Here is a 21,077-nt window from a genome sequence, read left to right on the forward strand (position 1 = left end):
TTGTTGGTCCTATTGTTTTTATTTTATTTTTATTTTTGAAATCCAAAGCAGAATGTGTGGCTTATGAAATGATGTGCCCCTTTTCCTTGTAAGTGCAGTGGTATAAGCAGAAGAATACTTTGGATTTATTGGGCATCTCTGCATGACCGCAGGGTATAGTTATAATTTATCATGTTATGACATCAGGAAAATAATGTCAGATGGGAACTAAGGACTTAGCTGTCAGCTAATTGCCAGCTCCCATCTCTCTCCACAGTTACCCAGTTGTTGATGATCCTACTCGTAAGTCCTGCCTACTTAAGCCGTCCAGTCCAGAGGAGCTCTGCCTTCGCCTTGGCCACATCACAAAAAATTGTCTCCTGCGTTCCTGTTTAAAGACTGGCTTTGCTGACATCCTTTCTGGCTCCAGATCCTGCTTGCTGTTCCACTACTTTGATCCCTGACTTCTGCTTGGCTGACTATCCGTTCCGGTTACTGCACTTTGGCTATGTTTTGACTAAGCTTGTTCTTTTTACTTTTATTATTTAACAAGTGTGAATTATCTGTACTTCTGTCTCAGTCTGATTTCATGGTTTCTGACAGTAGGCAAAGGCCATGATTTCAGAAGATACAGTCAATCCACTTGTTGGTAATTTTTTTTCCAGATTGGATGAGCAAGATCACTGCATGGATCAGTTTTCCATAGCGTTACAAACACTCCTGAGTCACACAGCTCACCTGGAATCTCCCACTGTGGCTGCTCCGGTACAACCTGAGTTGCAGGCTGTCCCTGCTGCTGCGCCAGTCTCTGTGCAGGCACCCGCCTCGAGTATTACCTCTATAGGAGGTATGTATGGTTCCGCTCCACTTCCCCAGCGATTTGGGGGCGATACAGTTCAATGCAGAAGGTTTCTCAAAAAGGTTGAGATATACTTTGGGATGCTGCCCCAGGCGTTTCCCATGGACAGAAGCAAAGTAGGTTTCGTGATATCTATGCTTTCTGAGAGAGCCTTGGCCTGGGCTAACCCTCTATGGCAGACACAAAAACCTGTTGTCTTGAGTTACCCTGAGTTTGTGGCCTCCTTTAAAAGGGTATTTGATGTTCCCGCACGCTGCGCTTCCTCTGCCAAGTGCCTCATGTCCATCAAACAGAGTACGAGAACTGTTGCCGACTACGCCATTGAATTCCGTACTCTGGCAGCAGAGGTCGCTTGGAACAATGTGGCCCTCGTGGCTGCTTTTTCTCATTGTCTCTCGGATTCCATCAAGGATGAGATAGCAGCCCGAGATATACCCACTGAGCTGAAAAAGTTGATCACGTTTGCCATCCTCATTGACTCCAGACTCAGAGAAAGACTCTCTTTTAAGGAGCACTTGCGGAAGCCTCCTGTACGTTTGCCTCCGAGCTTTGCAGTCCCACCCGTGTCTCCCTCACCTCCCATGCCTCCTGGTACCGAGTCAGTCAGTGAAGATGAACCCATGCACTTGGGCTTCACGTGTCTCTCTGCAGATGAGAGAACCTTTAGGAGGAGGGAGAGATTGTGCCTTTATTGTGGACAGGCAGGTCACTTTTTGAAGTCTTGTCCTACCCGTCCAGGGAACGCCCCAAACCTTGGGGTCCTGTCACGTACAGACCTTAGGTGGCGTTGTTTCATCCCCAGTTATCCAGAAGGATAAGCTCCTGGTTTCGGTCACCCTTTCTTGGGCTGAGTTGTCCATCGAGATACAGGCTCTAATCGACTCTGGCGCTGCAGGCCTGTTCATTGATGCTGCCTTTGTATCGAAGAACTCAATTCCGCTGCAGCTGCGTGACACTCCACTTGTCATTGAGGGTTATGATGGTAGACCTCTACAGCCTGCCCATGTGACTCATGAGATGGTTCCGTTGTCCATGGCTGTAGGGGCTCTTCACCATGAGATAATCCAATTCCAAGTTATTTCCTCACCTAAGTTTCCGCTGGCTATTGGTTATCCTTGGTTACAGAGGCACAACCCCTCTTTTGATTGGCTCCATGCTGAGATCACCACAATGCAGTGATACATGCTTCCAAAAGGTAGCCAAGGTCCTGTGCACCTCTTCACTCTCCTCCCTGCCGGAGGAGTACCGCGATTTTAGCGATGTCTTTGACAAAGGTCAAGTCGGTAGTTTGCCTCCACACCGGCCGTATGATTGCACAATTCACCTTCAACCTGGTACTATACCCCCTCGTGGCCGGGTTTATCCTTTGTTGGTCTTGGAGGATAAGGCCATGGAGGAGTATGTTGCAGATGCACTTTCTTGACCTTGTATTGATTATAGGGGTCTCAATCGTTTCACGATTAAGAATGCCTATCCGATTCCGTTGATTACAGAGTTATTTGACTGCCTCAAGGGAGCAACGGTTTTCACAAAGCTTGATTTGACAGGGGCATACAATCTCGTGAGGATTAAGGAGGGCGACAAGTGGAAAACTGTGTTTAATACCAGAACAGGCCATTATGAGTACCTCATAATGCCTTTTGGCCTTTGTAACGCCCCGGCAGTTTTCTAGGAATTTATTAACGATGTCCTCCGAGATTTGTTGCAGTTGTGTGGTGGTTTATCTCAATGATATCCTCATATTTTCCAAGTCTCTGGAGAGCCACCACACAGATGTCTGCCGTGTGCTTCAGAAACCAAGAGAGAAAAATTTCTATTGTAAACTAGGGATGAGCCGAACACCCCCCGGGTCGGTTCGCGGCAGAACATGCAAACAGACCAAAAATTAGTGCAAACACACAAACCCTGTTAAAGTCTATGGGACTCGAACGTGAAAAATCAAAAGTGCTAATTTTAAAGGATAATATGCAAGTTATTGTCATAAAAAGTGTTTGGGGACCCAGGTCCTGCCCCCGGGGACACGTATCAATGCAAAAAAAAGGCAGTTTTTTCGGGAGCAGTGATTTTAATGCTTAAAGTGAAACCATAAAAGTGTAATATTCCTTTAAATATCGTGCCTGGGGGTGTCTATAGTATGCCTTTAAAGTGGCGCATTTTTCCCGTGTTTAGAACAGTCCCTGCACAAAATTATATTTCTAAAGGAAAAAAAGTCATTTAAAACTGCTTGCAGCTGTAATGTAATGTTGCCCCCCCCAGCCCATTACCGGGTCCTTTGGGACTAAGGGGAACCCCGCACCCAAATTTTAAAAAAGCGCGGGGCCCCCAGGCCCTTTATACTCTGAAGTATACAGGCGGTCTCCGGGTTACAAACAAGATAGGGACTGTAGGTTTTTTTGTTAAGTTGAATCTGTTTGTAATTTGGAACAGGTACATTTTTTAAGTCTAGTTCCAGCCCAAAAATTTATTTTTAGGCTTTTTGGATAATATAGGGCAGGGTTATCACCCCTGTAACATTTTTTTTGCTGTCTGTGCCCCTGTTCAGAAGATTTCACCTCACTTTCTGTCCCAATGACAAATGTTTTTTGAAAATTTTGGGTTATTAGGGAAACAAGGATTGGTGATAAAGCATCAGTGGAGACACCTTTTTCCCATATTAACTCTTACAGTAGAGAATTTCCCTTCCTAGGGGTAGATTTACTCTCACTTCCTGTTGTCTCCCTCCGTTTGTAAGTAGGAGTCGTTTGTAAGTCGTATGTTTGAAAATAGGGGACCGCCTGTATATACTATATGGCCTGCCCCATACACTCTGCAGAAAATTGGGCCTTAGGTGTTGGTGGTACCAGAACACTGTAAGCCCTCACAGTTAGTCTTGGTGGGTACTGGAACGGGCCCTGCTGTGAAATATTATCTCAAGAATTGTAATTACATGCCCCTGTTAAACAGGGGCAGAAAAATTGGGCCTTAGGCGGTGGTGGTGCCACAACACTGTAACCCCTCACAGATACTCTTGTTGAGCACAGGAACGGGCCCTGCTGTGAAATATTATATCAAGAATTATAATAACAATACAGCACTTTTCTGGTGGTGTACACAGTACACAATACAGTGTAGTGCGGTGTTACAAAACAAAATATACATCATGTCCACAAGGCCACCAAGGAGAGGCAGACACTCACAGGCCACTAAAAGAGGGCAAGCAGGTTCTGTGTCTACAGTCAACAATGCTGGTCATGGACATAGTGCATCCTCTACCGGTGGCAGTGGGGCACACTTGTCCCTTTTTTCTGCTGCTGGCCGTGTTATTGAGCCAGAACATGCAGAAGAGTTGGTGGAGTGGATAACAGAGCCGTCCTCATCCTCCTCATCCTCTGTCACCCAGGCTCAGAGTAGTTTTCCTTCCTATGCAGCTGCCAAAGCGGCCTATTCCACCGGCTTCTTGTCCACAGTCACTTCTTCCATAGCCCAACCAACATGCACGGAGGAGTCCCCCGAACTATTTAACCACAGTGTCGGGTACATGCTGCTGGAGGATGCACAACGATTTGAAGGCTCCGATGTTGGTTCCCAGGTTGAGGAAGGGAGTAACGTGAGCCTAGAGAGAGGGGGTGCCCAAGAAGGACAAGAAACTGGCAGTCTTGTTCCCCCAGCTGCATCATAGTGCCAAGTTTGCTCCAGTGACCAGGAGGGAGGGGATGATGAGGTCATTGACTCTACTTGGGTGCCTGATAGAATAGGAGGAAGAGGAGGGTGCACAACTCCAACGAGGCAGAATGTCCTCTAGGGGGCAGCTTAAGGGCAGCCACCCTACTGCATCACACCGCAGAGCTCTGCAGGTGCAGGGCACTGCTGACTCACCGCTGATTTTGAAAATTTCCTTGGTGTGGGCCTTTTTGGACACGTGTGCAGCAGATCGCACCGTTGCTGTTTGCAGCCTATGTCTGAAGAGGATCAAGCGTGGCCACAACAGCAGCCGCTTGGGCACCAAATGCTTGACCGGACATATGACGACCTCCCATGCAGTCTTTTTCCCGTATACTATATTTGAGATTTAATATCTCTCAGATATGATTTGGGTTAAATGAGAGTTCTTTGACCATGAGTGAACACAATAACAACATTTATTGGTGAGTAGTTGAAAGTTTATCTAATACACAACCATCTGTCTATAGTCTAGACCAAGGAAAAAAATATTAGGTTAAAATAAGAGAATTACATGAAGGAATGCAGAGTATATTCCTGAAAACATTAATCTGCAAACATATTTTGTTACAAGTAAAATGCAGACCTTTCCCATAATTACCCTTTGCACCAAGGTTCCATTCCGATGGTTGCTCTCCCATAAAAGTGTGTGTTTCCCTCTCATCTAGTCTGTGTATATCATTACTAGGGATGAGCTGAACACCCCCCTGTTCGGTTCGCACCAGAACATGCGAACAGGAAAAAAGTTTGTTCGAACATGCGAACACCGTTAAAGTCTATGGGACACGAACATGAATAATCAAAAGTGCTAATTTTAAAGGCTAATATGCAAGTTATTGTCATAAAAAGTGTTTGGGGACCTGGGTCCTGCCCCAGGGGACATGGATCAATGCAAAAAAAAGTTTTAAAAACGGCCATTTTTTCAGGAGCAGTGATTTTAATAATGCTTAAAGTCAAACAATAAAAGTGTAATATCCCTTTAAATTTCGTACCTGGGGGGTGTCTATAGTATGCCTGTAAAGGGGCGCATGTTTCCTGTGTTTAGAACAGTCTGACAGCAAAATGACATTTTGAAGGAAAAAATTCATTTAAAACTACCCGCGGCTATTGCATTGCCGACAATACACATAGAAGTTCATTGATAAAAACGGCATGGGAATTCCCCAAAGGGGAACCCCGAACCAAAATTAAAAAAAAAAAAATGACGTGGGAGTCCCCCTAAATTCCATACCAGGCCCTTCAGGTCTGATATGGATATTAAGGGGAACCCCGGCCAAAATTTTTTTTAAAAAATGACGTGGGGTTCCCTCTAAATTCCATACCAGACCCTTCAGGTCTGGTATGGATTTTAAGGGGAACCCTGCGCCAAAAAAAAAAAAAAAAAAAAAACGGCGTGGGGTCCCCCCAAAGATCCATACCAGACCCTTATCCGAGCACGCAACCTGGCAGGCCGCAGGAAAAGAGGGGAGGACGAGAGTGCGCCCCCCCCTCCTGAACCGTACCAGGCCACATGCCCTCAACATTGGGAGGGTGCTTTGGAGTAGCCCCCCAAAACACCTTGTCTCCATGTTGATGAGGACAAGGGCCTCATCCCCACAACCCTGGCCGGTGGTTGTGGGGGTCTGTGGGTGGGGAGCTTATCGGAATCTGGAAGCCCCCTTTAACAAGGGGACCCCCAGATCCCGGCCCCCCCCCTGTGTGAAATGGTAAGGGGGTACAAAAGTACCCCTACCATTTCACTAAAAAACTGTCAAAAATGTTAAAAATGACAAGAGACAGTTTTTGACAATTCCTTTATTTAAATACTTCTTCTTTCTTCTATCTTCCTTCATCGTCTGGTTCTTCTGGCTCTTCTGGTTCTTCCTCCGGCGTTCTCGTCCAGCATCTCCTCCGCGGCGTCTTCTATCTTCTTCTCCTCGGGCCGCTCCGCACCCATGGCAGGGGGGGAGGCTCCCGCTCTTCTCTTCATCTTCTTCATTTTCTTCTCTTCTTCTTTTCTTCTCTTCTTCTCTTCTTCATTTTCTTCTCCGGGCCGCTCCGCACCCATGCTGGCATGGAGGGAGGCTCCCGCTGTGTGACGGCGCTCCTCGTCTGACAGTTCTTAAATAACGGGGGGCGGGGCCACCCGGTGACCCCGCCCCCCTCTGACGCACGGGACATGACGGGACTTCCCTGTGGCATTCCCCGTGACGTCACAGGGAAGTCCCGTCAAGTCACCGTGCGTCAGAGGGGGCGGGGTCACCGGGTGGCCCCGCCCCCCGTTATTTAAGAACTGTCAGATGAGGAGCGCCGTCACACAGCGGGAGCCTCACTCCATGCCAGCATGGGTGCGGAGCGGCCCGGAGAAGAAAATGAAGATGAGAAGAAAAGAAGAAGAGAAGAAGAAGAAGAGAAGAGCGGGAGCCTCCCCCCATGCCATGGGTGCGTAGCGGCCCGAGGAGAAGAAGATAGAAGACGCCGCGGAGGAGATGCTGGACGAGAACGCCGGAGGAAGAACCAGAAGAGCCAGAAGAACCAGAAGAACCAGAAGATGAAGGAAGATAGAAGAAAGAAGAAGTATTTAAATAAAGGAATTGTCAAAAACTGTCTCTTGTCATTTTTAACATTTTTGACAGTTTTTTAGTGAAATGGTAGGGGTAAGTACCCCCTTACCATTTCACACGGGGGGGCCGGGATCTGGGGGTCCCCTTGTTAAAGGGGGCTTCCAGATTCCGATAAGCCCCCCGCCCGCAGACCCCCACAACCACCGGCCAGGGTTGTGGGGATGAGGCCCTTGTCCTCATCAACATGGGGACAAGGTGTTTTGGGGGGCTACCCCAAAGCACCCTCCCAATGTTGAGGGCATGTGGCCTGGTACGGTTCAGGAGGGGGGGGCCGCACTCTCGTCCCCCCCTCTTTTCCTGCAGCCTGCCAGGTTGCGTGCTCGGATAAGGGTCTGGTATGGATTTTTGGGGGGACCCCATGCCGTTTTTTTTTTTTTTTTGGCGCGGGGTTCCCCTTAAAATCCATACCAGACCTGAAGGGTCTGGTATGGAATTTAGGGGGAACCCCACGTCATTTTTTTTTTTTAATTTTGGCCGGGGTTCCCCTTAATATCCATATCAGACCTGAAGGGCCTGGTATGGAATTTAGGGGGACTCCCACGTCATTTTTTTTTTTAAATTTTGGTTCGGGGTTCCCCTTCGGGGAATTCCCATGCCGTTTTTATCAATGAACTTCTATGTGTATTGTCGGCAATGCAATAGCCGCGGGTAGTTTTAAATGAGTTTTTTCCTTCAAAATGTCATTTTGCTGTCAGACTGTTCTAAACACAGGAAACATGCGCCCCTTTACAGGCATACTATAGACACCCCCCAGGTACGAAATTTAAAGGGATATTACACTTTTATTGTTTGACTTTAAGCATTATTAAAATCACTGCTCCTGAAAAAACGGCCGTTTTTAAAACTTTTTTTTGCATTGATCCATGTCCCCTGGGGCAGGACCCGGGACCCCAAACACTTTTTATGACAATAACTTGCATATTAGCCTTTAAAATTAGCACTTTTGATTTCTCCCATAGACTTTTAAAGGGTGTTCCGCGGCATTCGAATTTGCCGCGAACACCCCAAATTGTTCGCTGTTCAGCGAACTTGCGAACAGCCAATGTTCGAGTCAAACATGAGTTCGACTCGAACTCGAAGCTCATCCCTAATCATTACATGCTGATGCCTCATTGGTTGGCATAGAATGGCTATGATTGGTGATCTTCCCTATTCCTGGTTAAGGACTGGCCACATCTCCAATCCCTATACTTTGCATAAATAAGCCCCCTTTAATGCAAATCCTTGTGACTATTCTGAGCAGGAGCTTAACTTGAATTTTCCTGGGAAGTTAAGTATTGATTATGGGTTGGCCTCCCTTCATTGCATATTTCAGCATGGGATCCTTTGAAGTGAGGATGTGTAAAACAATGAGGTTTGGATCCTATTGTTTGTATACACAAGCCTAGGCACTGACTTGTCTGGTCTACTAGAGATTTCTATGAAGATAATATGTTCTGACCTACATACATAAAAGCTAAATTAAATATATTCATTAAATATAAATAAATTAAATATAAATTAAATATAAATTAAATATAAATACATTAAATATAAATTAAATATATTCATAATTACAATATCTGTTGGCAACAGCACTTGAAAGACCCACAACAAAAAAAAAGGCGGACTTCTCCTTGCTCCTCACCTGGGATCTCCAACCCAACTCCAGTCCTCTCGAAAACCTGCACTGAGAGGAATGAAGGTATTGCAATAGGTGTCCCAAGTACTTGCAGCCAATCTGCTAGCAGTACACCACCATCTGATTTTAGCAGGCAAATTTCCCTACCCCAGTTGCTAAACCGTAAAAAGAAATTCGGTCCCAGCCATCCACATGCTCACAGTCTGAATGCTAGCTTGAATGCCAGCTTGGTCAAATTGCTAGCACCGCAACTACTGCCTTTTCAGCTGGTAGACTCTGCCCCCTTTTGTGAATTTGTGGAATGTGCTGTACCTTAGTTGCAGGTTCCAAAACGCCATTTCTTTTCATGGAAGGCCATTCCAGCTCTCTACCGGCATGTGGAAGGCAATGTTTTTGTCTTGTTGGACAGGTCGGTCAGCAGTAAGGTGTATATTACCGCAGACTCATGGTCTAGCAGGCATTGGCAGGGATGTTACCTTTCCTTCAGGGCGCACTGGGTAACTCTGCTGGCAGCTGGGAAGGATGCAGGACAGGGTTCAGTATTGTTGGAGCTTGTTCCACCACCACGCCTCCAAAATGCTAGCGGTAATTCTGCCACAGCTCTCTCCTCCACCCCCTCCTCTTCTTCTTTCTCTATGGCCTCTTCTAAAGATTTGTTCTCTGAACCAGTGGTGCTTCGTAAGCGCTCAAGGGGCTACGCAAACACCCAGGCAAAAAGATGCCATGCGGTGCATGAGTTACATGGTTACATAGTAGGTGAGGTTGAAAAAAGACACAAGTCCATCAAGTCCAACCTATGACCTATGTGTGTGATTATATGTCAGTATTACATTATATATATGTTGCCGTCGTTCAGGTGCTTATCCAATAGTTTTTTGAAGCTATCGATGCCCCCCGCTGAGACCACCACCTGTGGAAGGGAATTTCACATCCTTGCCGCTCTTACAGTAAAGAACCCTCTACGTAGTTTAAGGTTAAACCACTGCTTAGGGGACAAGAGCCACACTGGGGCAGAGATTCTTTCAGCTCTGCAGGGACAGGCTCAGAGGTGGTTGACGCCACACCAGCTTCAGCCAGGAATGGTTGTATGCGACAATGGCACCAACCTTCTCTCCGCCCTCCGACAGGGACACTTGACCCGTGTTCCATGTTTGGCACACATCCTGAATTTGGTGGTACAGTGGTTCTTGAGCAGGTACCCAGGCTTACAAGATCTCCTGAGGCAGGCCAGAAAAGTCTGTGATCATTTCCAACAGTCTTACAATGCCAGTGCTCAGCTGGCTGGCATTCAAAGGGAATGCAACCTGCCCACCAACTGCCTCATTTGTGACATGTTCACCAGGTGGAAGTCAACCTTGGCAATGCTGCAGCGGCTGCACACGCAGCAGAGGGCCATCAATAAGTACCTGTGTGAGTATGGCACCAGGACAGGGTCAGGGGAGCTTGGCTTCTTTTCGTCACGCCAGTGGCTACTGATCAAGGATGCATGCACTGTCCTGTCACCATTTGATGAGGCCACGAGGATGATGAGCAGCGACAATGCATGCATCAGTGATACTGTCCCTCTTGTCTTCCTGTTGGAGCACACGCTTCATGGAATAATGGACAGGGCACTTGAGGCAGAACAGTGTGAGTAAGAGAGGACTTCCTTACCTCTCAAGGCCCCCTTTATCCAGATATTATTCCTACAGGCCCGCCAAACACACAGGAAGAAGTGGAGGAGGAGGAGGATTGTGTCAGCATGGACGTGGAGGATAACACTCGGCAGCAGTCTTCAAGGAATGGTTTTCAGTCCCCAGAAACCCAAAGAGTTGTACATGGCTGGGAGGAGGTTGTTAGGGATCATGTGATCCTTAGGGACCCAGAGGAATCGAATGCCTCTGCAAACTTTCGCAGGCTTTGCAGAATCAGGGAGGCCATGCAGCGTAAGAACCCTAGGATTCGTGGTATCAAAGAGAAGGAATCATTACTGGCTGGCAACCTTTTTTGATCCACGTAACAAGGGTAAGGAAGCAGAACTCATCCTGCCTTCGCAGAGGGAGCAGAGGATGAAACATCTTCAGAAGGCCTTGAAGAAAGGTTTGTGCAATGCATTTCCAGACCCTGTAAGGTTACAATTTCCTGGTGCTGGACAACGTGTTGCTGAGGCTTCTGTCAGGTCACTTGAGGCCAGGTGACAGATGCACACCGTTGGGGTCAGGAGTGCACTGCAAAGGTAGTGGACCCTATGGCTGACTGCTGCGAAAGGGGGGTCTAAGTGGTTAAGGAAGGCAGGTCTGCTGGAACACCAACACGGATCCTACAGGGGCTAGAAGCATAAGATTTCCCAGTGCGTAAAGTCTAAGAGCCAGCAGTTGTTCATCAGAGCCTCTGGTGGTGAGGATGGACTGGGCTGCAACTGGCTCCAGGTCGTGACCCCAGGGTCTCCCAGCTCACGCCCACACTAGGCTACAGGAGGACAGAGATAGTAAGGGAATAAGCCAAAGGTCGGGGCAACTAGCAGACAAGGATAAACATAGAACACGCCAAAGGTCAGGGTCAAAAGCAGGCAGGGGTAGAAGACGTAGAAGACACAGCAAGATGCACACGGAAGCTAAACACAGAAAGGTTGATCAGCAAGGCAGGCTTGCAGTGCACAGGTTACTATAGAGTTACCTGATAGGGGCTGGGGTGGAGCCATGCTTTGAGGAGAGGTTATTTATGTAGCCATGTGAGAGTGGCTGGCCTCTAAAGGTGAACACATGGAGGAGTCGTAAGCTGACAAAGATTACTGCATAACCATGACAGCTTTGTTTAGTCAGAGGAAGAGCAGTGGAGAAGGTGGCCGACTGACTGATGCCTTTGGACAATTTTTCAGTCCTCAGCGCCAGGTCTGATCAGGTCTCAGGTCTAATTGGTTCAAGCAACCATCGCCAGCGTCTGCATTACATTGTGCAGGAATATCTAGGGGCAAGAGTAGACTTGGAGACCATTCCAACAGAGCATCCACTGGGTTACTGGGTCTTGAGGATGGACCACTGGCCAGAACTTGCTCAATATGCAATTGATCTACTGGCCTGTCCTGCATCCAGCGTTCTTTCTGGACGCACATTCAGTGCTGCTGGAGGGTTTGTAACAGATCATAGAGTGCGCCTGTCCACAGACTCCTTTGATAGGCTCACATTCATAAAAATCAATCAGTCTTGGATCAGCAGCAGCTATCAAGCACCTGATGCTGATGTAACTGATTGATTTTTATATGGATGTGAGATCCCTTGAAGACTGCCTATGCTGAGTGACTATCCTATTCCACCTCAATCTTGATGATGCTAGCTTCCAAAAATATTTTTGGTTTAGGGCACAACCACCACTGCCTAAGGCCCAATTTTCTGTCCCTGTTTAACAGGGGCATGTAATTACAATTTCTGATCTAATATTTCACAGCAGGGCCCTTTCCTGCGCCCAAGAGTATCTGTGAGGGGTTACAGTGTTGCGGCACCACCATCACCAAAGGCCCAATTTTTCTGCCCCTGTCCCAGCAGCATAAAAAAAGGACAAGTGTGCCCCACAGCCACCTGCAGAAGATGCACCATGTCCATGACCAGCACTGAGGACTGTAGACACAGAGCCTGCTTGCCCTCTTTTAGTGGCCTGTGAGCGTTTGGCTTTCCTTGGTGGCCTTCCGGACATGATGGGGATTTTGTTTTGCAACACCACACTACACTGTATTGTGTAGTGTGTACACCACCAGAAAAGTAGTAGCAACTTGTCAGAAACCATGAACCAGACCGAGACAGAAGTACACTTAAATCACACTTGTTTATTAAAAAAGTAAATTAAAATAAAAATAAAAAGGTAAATAGAGTAAGCGTAGTTAAAGCATAGCAGGGTCCAGTAACCGCATTGGGTAGTCAGCCAAGCCAGAGTTCAGTAACCAGATCGGGTAATCAGTCAGGCCAGACGTCAGGGATCCAAGTGGAGGAACAGCAAGCAGGATAAGGAGCCAGAAGGGATGTCAGCAAGCCAGTCTTTAAACAGGAACGCAGGAGATGGTTTCTTGTGATGTGACCAAGGCGAAGGCAGGAAAAAAGTGAGTTGGATGTCTTTAAGTAGGCGGGACTGACGAGCAGATCCACAACAGCTGGTTAACTGTGGAGAGAGAAGAGAGCTGGCAACAGCTGAGCGGCCAGAGAAGGAAGGGCTGAGCCAGCCCTGATAGTACCCCCTCCTCAACGACCCCTCCCCCTCGGAGGACCACCGGGCTTGAGGGGAAAACATCTATGGAAATCACGGAGGAGGGCAGGGGCATGTACATCGGAGGATGAGACCTAGGAGCGTTCCTCCAGACCGTACCCCTTCCAATGCACCAGGTACTGTATGCGCCCACGGAACTTACGGGAGTCAACAATGGATTGTACCTCATACGCATCATGGTTCTCAACCTGTATAGGGTGAGGACGTGGCACCGAGGTGGTAAAGCAGTTGCTTGCAGACCAACGGTTTCAATAAGGAGACATGAAACACATTAGAGATGTGCATACTAGGAGGAAGGTCCAACGCGTAAGCCACTGGGTTAATCCTGTGAAGGATACGGAAAGGCCCAATAAACCAAGGTGCAAACTTCAGTGAGGGAACACAAAGTCGGAGGTTACGAGATGACAGCCAGACCCTGTCCCCAATCTGGTAGGAAGGCGCAGGCAGGCGTCTGCGGTCAGCATGGAGTCTGTACCTATCATTAGCATGACGCAAAGCCTCCTGGACTTGTGCCCAAGTGGAACGAAGACCACGGAGATGCTCCTCTAGTGCAGGAATACTCTGCAGAACAAACGAGTCAGGCAACATGGAAGGTTGGAAACCATAATTCGCCATAAACAAAGACAATCGGGAAGCAGAATTGAAGGCACTGTTGTGAGCAAACTCTGCCCATGGTAATAGATCTGACCAGTTGTTGTGATGGTCAGAAATATAGCAACGTAGGAATTGCTCCAAGGACTGATTAGACTGCGGGTGATATGCAGAGGAGAAAGCAAGCTGAATTCCCAGCTGTGCACAAAAGGCTCGCCAGAACCGGGACACAAACTGACTACCCCTGTCCGAGACAATCACCTTGGGTAGCCCATGTAAGCGAAAGATCTCCCGAGCAAAAATGGAAGCCAGTTCCTCAGAAGTGGGCAACTTTTTAAGTGGAATACAATGGCACATCTTTGAGAACCGGTCAACAAACCCTACTTTGCTTCTGTCCGTGGGAAATGCCTGGGGCAGCATCTCAAAGTATATCTCAACTTGGTTGAGAAACCCTCTGCATTGAACTAGATCGCCCCCAAATTGCTGGGGAAGCCGGGCGGAACCAGACATACCTCTTATAGAGGTAATACTCAAGGCGGGTGCCTGCACAGAGACTCGCGCAGCAGCAGGGACAGCCTGCAACTCAGGTTGTACTGGAGCAGCCACAGTGGGGGTTTCCAGGTGAGCTGTGCGACTCAGGAGCATTTGTAACACAATGGCACACTGATCCATGCGGTGATCTTACTCATCCAATCTGGAAAAAATATTACCAACAAGTGGATTGACTGTATCTTCTGAATTCATGGCCTTCGCCTACTGTCAGAAACCATGAACCAGACCGAGACAGAAGTACAGTTAAATCACACTTGTTTATTAATAAAAATAAAAAGGTAAATAGAGTAAGCGTAGTCAAAGCATAGCCAGAGTCCAGTAACCAGATCGGATAGTCAGCCAAGCCAGAGTTCAGTAACCAGATCGGGTAATCAACCAGGCCAGAAGTCAGGGATCCAAGTGGAGGAACAGCAAGCAGGATAAGGAGCCAGAAGGGATGTCAGCAAGCCAGTCTTTAAACAGGAACGCAGGAGATGGTTTGTGATGTGACCAAGGCGAAGGCAGGAAAGAAGTGAGCTGGACGTCTTTAAGTAGGCGGGACTGACGAGCAGATCCACAACAGCTGGTTAACTGTGGAGAGAGAAGAGAGCTGGCAATTAGCCGACAGCTGAGCGGCCAGCTCAGAGAAGGAATGGCTGAGCCAGCCCTGACAGTACCCCCTCCTCAATGACCCCCCCCCTCGGAGGACCACGGGGCTTGAGGGGAAAATGTCTATGGAAATCACGGAGGAGGGCAAGGGCATGTACGTCGGAGGATGAGACCCAGGAGCGCTCCTTCAGACCGTACCCCTTCCAATGCACCAGGTACTGTATGCACCCACAGAACCTACGGGAGTCAACAATGGATTGTATCTCATACTCCTCATGGTTCTCAATCTGTATAGGGTGAGGACGTGGCACGAGGTAGTAAAGCAGTTGCAGACCAACGGTTTCAATAAGGAGACATGAAACACATTAGAGATGCGCATACTAGGAGGAAGGTGAGGGCTGAGCCAGCCCTGACACAACTGCACTATGGGTGCATAGTATTGTGTACACCACCAGAAGTCTAATAGCAACTATGGGTGCACTGTATGTATTGTGTACTGTGTACACCACCAGAAAAGTAGTAGCAACTGCACTATGGGTGCACGGTACTGTGTACACCAACAGAAGTGTAATAACATCTATGGGTGTACTGTATTGTGTACACCACCAGAAAAGTAGTAGCAACTGCACTATGGGTGCACAGTATTGTGTACACCACCAGAAGTCTAATAGCAACTATCGGTGCACTGTATGTATTGTGTACTGTGTACACCACCAGAAAAGTAGTAGCAACAGCACTATGGGTGCACAGTATTGTGTACACCACCAGAAGTCTAATAGCAACTATGGGTGAACTGTATGTATTGTGTATTGTGTACACCACCAGAAAAGTAGTAGCAACTGCACTATGGGTGCACGGTATTGTGTACACCACCAGAAGTCTAATAGCAACTATGGGTGTACTGTATTGGGTACACCACCAGAAAAGTAGTTGCAACTGCACTATGGGTGCACGGTATTGTGTACACCACCAGAAGTCTAATATCAACTATGGGTGCACTGTATGTATACAGTGGATATATATATATACAAGACTCTCTGTATATATATATATATATATTAAATACACTGCAGCTAACTGAATAATCTGCCTGCCAGAAGTATATTAGAAAGAGTACACCAAGAACGGCCTGCAGTGAGAAATAGCTAAACTGTATGCAGTGGATAGATAGTCTCATATATTAAATACACTGCAGCTAACTGAATCACCTGCCTGCCTGCCTGCTCAATCTAAATGACACTCTCTCTCTGTTCACGCCAACGGCACACTACACGAGGCAGACCTGCAGGCGGCCTTATATAGTGTGGGGTGTGGACTTAGTCCCCCTGAGCCATGATTGGCAAAAGGCACCCTGCCTTTGGCCAATTATGGCTCTCTTAGCTAAGGTTGCTGTGATTGGCCAAAGCATGCAGGTCATGGTGCATGCTCTGGCCAATCATCATACAGCAATGCACTGGTCAGTGCATTATGGGCCGTTACGCGCCGCTCAAATTTGGAGAGAACGGCCCATAATGTTTCGTTTTCATCGAACGGGCGAACAGCCAATGTTCGAGTCGAACTCATGTTCGACCCGAACAGAAAGCTCATCCCTATTGTAAACTGGAGAAGTGCAAGTTCCATCGTGAACTGGTTAAATTCCTGGGCTATGTCATTTCCACTGCTGGTTTTTCGATGGACCCAATGAAACTTTCAGTAGTCCTACAGTGGCTCCGACCCATGGGTTTACGTCCTCTACAGCGTTTCCTGGGCTTTGCCAATTATTATCGGAAGTTTATTCATAACTTCTCATCTCTGGTCAAGACCCTGACTGATATGACCAGAAAGGACGGTAACCCACAGAGTTGGTCTCCGGAGACAATTGAGGCCTTTGAGAGTCTCAAGGCTGCCTTTGTTTCTGCTCCTGTGTTGGAACATCGTGATCCTACGTTACTTTTTATCCTTGAGGTTGATGCTTCTGAGACTGGTGTTGGCGCCCTTCTGTCTCAACGTCCTACCTCTGAGAGCGCTATGCATCCTTGTGGCTACTTTTCAAAGAAATTGTCACCTTCGGAGTGCAATTATGAGATTGGTGACAGAGAGCTGTTGGCGAACATTTTAGCCTTGAAAGAATGGAGACATCTCCTCGAAGGTACCACTGTGCCAGTTCTCATTCTTGCTGACCATAAGAATCTCACATTCTTGTCTGAGGCTAAACGCCTCTCTCCCAAAAGGGCGCGCTGGGCTCTTTTCTTGTCAAGTTTCAATTACATTGTCTCATTCTTACCCGGTACTAAGAATGTAAGGGCTGACACCTTTTCACAACAATTTTCCTCCACTTCCAAGTTGGAGTCAGTTCCGGTTCTTGTGATTCCTCCTGATCATATGATGGCTACGGTTCGCACCAGTCTCACTTCTCCTTTGGATGACAAAATTCTTGCTGCTCAGGTCCATGCTCCTCCTGAGAAACCTTGTGACCGCTGCTTTGTCCCAGAGAGTCTCTGTACTGCCGTGCTCCAGACTTACCATTCTCCCAAGGCAGCTGGCCACCCTGGGAAGAATCAACTCGTTTGGGCCATTTCCCAACAATTCTGGTGGCCTAGTCTACGTGCTGATGTAACTGCCTTTGTAGCTGCCTGTTCCGTGTGTGCTCAGAGTAAGACTCCACGACACCTTCCAGTGGGCCTCCTACAACCCATACCCAATAGAGAGGCCCTGGACCCACCTGTCTATGGATTTCATTGTGGAGTTACCCAACTCCCAAGGCAACACAGTTATCCTTATGGTGGTTGACCGTTTCTCAAAGATGTGTCATTGTATTCCACTTTAGAAGTTGCCCATTCTAAGGAACTGGCTTCCATTTTTACTTGGGAGATCTTTGAGACAGGGGTAGTCAGTTTGTGTCCCGGTTCTGGCGAGCCTTTTGTGCACAGCTGGGAATTCAGCTTGCTTTCTCCTCTGCATATCACCCGCAGTCTAATGGGGCCGCAGTACGAACTAATCAGTCCTTGGAGCAATTCCTACGTTGTTATATTTTTGACCATCATAACAACTGGTCAGACCTATTACCGTGGGCAGAGTTTGCTCACAGCAGTGCCTTGAATTCTGCTTCCCGATTGTCACAGTTTATGGCAAATTATGGTTTCCAACCTTTCATGTTGCCTGACTCGTTTGTTCCGCAGAGTATTCCTGCGTTAGAGGAGCATCTCCATGGTCTTCGTTCCACTTGGGCACAAGTCCAGGAGGCTTTGCGTCATGCTAATGATAGGCACAGATTCCATGCTGACCGCAGACGCCTGCCTGCGCCTTCCTACCACGTTGAGGACAGGGTCTGGCTGTCATCTCGCAACCTCCGACTTTGTGTTCCCTCACTGAAGTTCGCACCTTGGTTTATTGGGCCTTTCCGTATTCTTTGCAGGATTAACTCAGTGGCTTACGCATTAGACCTTCCTTCTAATATACGTATTTCGAATGTATTTCATGTCTCCTTATTAAAACCTTATTATCACCTCGGTGCCACATCCTCACCCTGTACAGGTTGAGAACCATGAGGAGTATGAAGTACAGTCCATTGTTGACTCCCGTAGGTTCCGTGGCCGCATACAGTACCTGGTGCATTGGAAAGGGTACAGTCCGGAGGAACGCTCTTGGGTCTCATCCTCGGACATGCCCCTGTCCTCCTCCGTGATTTCCATAGACATTTTCCCCTGAAGCCTGGTGGTCCTCCGAGGGGGAGGGGTCATTGAGGAGGGGCTACTGTCAGGGCTGGGCTCAGCCCTACCTTCTCTGAGCTGGCTGCTCAGCTGTCGGCTAATTGCCAGCTCCCATCTCTATCCACAGTTACCCAGCTGTTGATGATCCTGCTCGTAAATCCTGCCTACTTAAGCTGTCATGTCCAAAGGGGCTCTGCCTTCACCTTGGTCACATCACAAGTATCTATCTCCTGCGTTCCCGTTTAAAGACTGGCTTTGCTGACATCCGTTCTGACTCCAGATCCTGCTTGCTGTTCCACTACTTTGATCCCTGACTTCTGCTTGGCTGACTATCCGTTCCGACTAAGTTTGCTCTTTTTACTTTTATTATTTAACAAGTGTGATTTAACTGTACTTCTGTCTCGGTCTGATTTCATGGTTTCTGACAGTCATCTAGCTAAAATTAACAACAGAGCAAGCAATGAGAAATTATAATATTGTCAGGAAAAAGTTGTCTTTTTGAAACATGAAACTGAAGTTCTTACACAAACAGCATGATAGAAAACAAGCCATTGTAATATATTTATGCAAGCTGGACCCAGTAATGAAGGGTTCACCCTGATACATCAGAGCTGTAGCTTTATGCAAAGGTGCTATTAGACAAAGTTACAGACATTATTTTGGTCAAATATTACATTTTTAATGGTCCCACATACTGCATAGCAAATATACAGCTAACTAAATAGTTGTCTAATTAAAGGTTCAAAATATGAATTTGTTTTGTTTGTTTATGTACAAATCTAACAATGAAAAATGCGTACATTTGAATCCAGCCACCTTATTGCCTCTATTGGAGGAGGCTGGAAAGGAAAACCACATATGTTAAATTGATGACATATGAATCAGCTGCTGTGAGCCCAGTGCAGGACACACTCCCTGAAAACCCAGATATTAAATTTTTTGTAGAGTTATTCCCGGTTTTATACTGAGTATGCAGTTTATCACCCAGAAAGATACTCTGTATTCAGAGTCATTGGATCCTTTTTCCCCAGCTCAAGAAGCAGAGCTCAATTTTTTAACAAAGCCTGTGAGCTATAAAAAGAGTATATATATTCATATAGATAGTAGAGAATAAGAGAGCTTTTGGTTCCATTTAAAGGGCCAGAAGTTTGTTTTTACTTCGACCGGTAAACCATCAAGCATGCTAAGTTAATTTGATTGGCTGTTTTCAGCCTTCCAGGTTCTTGCTGAGGTAGCCATACTAACATTAAAACTCACACATGGAAGCAGACCAGGTGACTAAGGATGCTGCATTTACAGCTCCGGATACTTGCTGGGTCTGTGCAACTCACAGATTCCACCCTAGTTCTGGCCCAGTATAGCTGGGATTAATAATTCAACTTTAAGGTCCACAGAATGAGAAGAATAAGTGGTCCACAGGGGGCAACTTCTTATGAAACAGGACTTTGGAAAAGGTAATCATTTATGTCTGCCAGTCACTCTTTTCCCTCCAGTTTGACAGATAGCCTGTGTCATCAGTTACAAGCAATTATGGCTGCCTTAGTAAATGAGCATGGGATAGAGCCAGGGTTCTCCACAGTTTTTTTTTTTATAACATACCACTTCTTGTTTTACCTGTTACCAAAGGTGTTACCAAAAGCTGAACATCCCTTCCGGAGATTACAAAATGATATATCCAGATGCCCAAGTCAGGATCTTACAAGTATGCATTTTGTCTGTATGGACATGTTTTCTGGATGTCCAGTGGCAAATGCTACTGCACAGTCCACAGTAAAACGTGTTATCAGAAGTAGTTTGTAGGTACAGAGTGCAGATTCTACAGAGAGTAACAGGGGAAATCATTTTTATAGGAGAGTCCTTACTAGAAGTTTTGAGGGTTTTTTTACACCCCCTACTGTCTACAATGTAGTGGAAAAAGTAGAGCAAGAAACTAGAAAACTTTTGCCTAAATGTTTTCTTATATTTTATCAAGCCTAAGGGGATGTTGGACTCTCTCCCTATGGGATTTTGTTTGGGAGTGTGTTACTCACTTGCTTATATTTTGTCTCCGCAGCTGAAGTCCTCCATTTGGATCTCACAGAGAATGTTGCTGATCTTTTAAGGTTTTTGACAAACTCATTTATGTGTTTTCTCCACAATTACAGATCCTAAAAGTTTGGAAGGATCTAAAACTAAAGCCAGGTGACTTGTGAATTGTTAAGAGACATTTATATATAAGGAAATGTTTGGAGATTCAATACAGCATTTCATGTACAGTTGTGCAAAACTTGAAGGAAAAGTCACCTGGATCCACACCAGACACTTTTCTTTTGTACGTCTTCCATTTTATGTAGAATTGTCTGTGTTTACATATGCTGATAAGTCAACATGCCAACAATTAAGCTAGAAGCCCATTCTGGCCACAGGATTATACAGCCAGTACTCTGTAAATATGTCTTATCAATTATTTGTGTTTCACAATGAAAAGTAATTTTGTAATGAAAAAAGCTGATCAGCTACTGTATTCTCCACAATGGAGTTTTGCCTCCATTGTGGCCAGGATTACCTTCACCTAAGCGTGTGGATGTTCCAGGTTGAAGGTGATAGCAGGTATGGTTAGCGATCAAAATGTTGATCAAAAGAAAGGAGACTGTAAAGGAAATTTGTAAGTTATGTATATAATT

The 21,077-nt window shown here is 46.7% G+C and overlaps 1 protein-coding gene across 5 annotated transcripts in view; it reads right to left on the reverse strand.

Moving 5' to 3' along the window:
* The window catches only part of LOC141140367 (plasminogen-like), a 335,624-nt gene that overhangs the window by 182,397 nt on the left and 132,150 nt on the right, over positions 1–21,077 (reverse strand). The window lies entirely within an intron of this gene.

Source organism: Aquarana catesbeiana, linkage group LG04 (assembly GCF_042186555.1).
Source record: "Aquarana catesbeiana isolate 2022-GZ linkage group LG04, ASM4218655v1, whole genome shotgun sequence".
NCBI classification, from domain to species: domain Eukaryota; kingdom Metazoa; phylum Chordata; class Amphibia; order Anura; family Ranidae; genus Aquarana; species Aquarana catesbeiana.